Below are 1,489 nucleotides of genomic sequence, written 5' to 3' on the forward strand. Positions count from 1 at the left end.
GGGTCGGCACTTTTAAAGGGTCGGCACTTTTGGGTCTGCTGTAGGCAATATGTGTTTTTTGTGGGATCCAGGAGCAGCAAACGGAAGGTTCGCCCTGGGTGAAACACACTCTAACTACGCTAGTGCAAGCCGCTATAAACAAGCTGGAGAGCCTAGTCTACCCTATGAATCAGAGTTTGCGGATAGTACAGCCCTGTTAAAGACATCCTCAGCAATCAAAGACCTGGATTTATATCAAAGTTTCCCTATCCTAGACGGGATGCCTTCACCACGGCTAAGGAGCCCCATTTTCCCCCTAATATATAGATAAAATAAAATATACAAATATATAAAATAAAATAATATAATATAAAATACAAATAAAATAACAAAAAGTGTATATACATATACACATGATGCTGGACAGCCGTTGACTACTCATGAGTTCCTCCACCCTTCTACGGACTTTATTTTTCGTTCCGCAGTGTCCAAAAATCACCCTCCTCACCAAGCATGTTCAGTGGGGTTGCCAGTTTAGTCGCCGACGACCCGACCATGCAACAGGTTGTATTGGGTTACATGTTACCAGTAGGGCTCAAGAGCGACCTGATATATATATATATGTATGTGTGTGTGTGTGTGTGTGTGTGTGTGTGTGTGTACATATATATATGCATACACAAACATACACATACGTAATTATATATATGTACATATATATATTGACATAATTAAAAACAGACGTCTGTGCGTGTGTGTCTGACGTATGAATAAGAATTTACGTAAAAATGATTTTACGTAATTATTACGTAATAGTCACCGAAACACGTTAAGATATATTATAAGTAAGTTACCCCTTGTCATAAATTATTTGGCGATTCTTTATAAATATTATTGCATACACATCTGTAACAATGGATTGTTTGAGTAGTAATTCGAATTTTCTTCCCACGTGTCTATTTTGGAGTATAACGAAACTTGTATGTATGTATGTATGTATGTATGTATGTATGTATGTATGTGCGCGCGCGTGCGTGTTTGTGTGCGTGTTTGTGTGCATGTGTACGTGTGTGTGTGTGTGTCTGTATACGTGTGCGCGCATGTATTATTATCCAGTTTTATTTCAAGATTTCTTGCCAATGGAGAAAGAACTGGTTTCTAACCTAAGTCCAAGGCTCCTTCGTTGGAATTTCAACAACTGAGTATTTGTGCATGTATGTGCGTATGTGTGCAGTATTTGGAGTCAGTTCATGTGCAGGTTTCTATATCTTGTTTTATGCATGTATTCTCATGCATATTGTTGCATGTCTAGATGTGCGTATATATACTTCAATGCTAAACTTCTTGAAAGTTTTACAAAGTTTTACAGTTCCATTGATGGCTTGAATTTGTAGCCTTCGAATTTGTTATTCTTTTCTGGTTTTGAGAAACCTAATTTCTCAGGATAAGTGTTTGGACAGTTTGTTATATATCCTAGTACCCCCAAAATTACAGGTATAAACCTGAACTT

The 1,489-nt window shown here is 37.6% G+C and overlaps 1 protein-coding gene across 1 annotated transcript in view; it reads right to left on the bottom strand.

The window, feature by feature from the left end:
- The window catches only part of LOC106876020 (craniofacial development protein 2-like), a 3,833-nt gene extending 3,272 nt beyond the window's left edge, over positions 1-561 (bottom strand). The window contains exon 1 of the transcript XR_001410188.2: positions 385-561. The gene's annotated coding sequence lies outside the window, so the exon portion shown is untranslated. The remainder of the gene's footprint in view (positions 1-384) is intronic.
- Positions 562-1,489: the final 928 nt, after the last annotated feature.

Source organism: Octopus bimaculoides, chromosome 1, assembly GCF_001194135.2.
Source record: "Octopus bimaculoides isolate UCB-OBI-ISO-001 chromosome 1, ASM119413v2, whole genome shotgun sequence".
Lineage (NCBI taxonomy): Eukaryota > Metazoa > Mollusca > Cephalopoda > Octopoda > Octopodidae > Octopus > Octopus bimaculoides.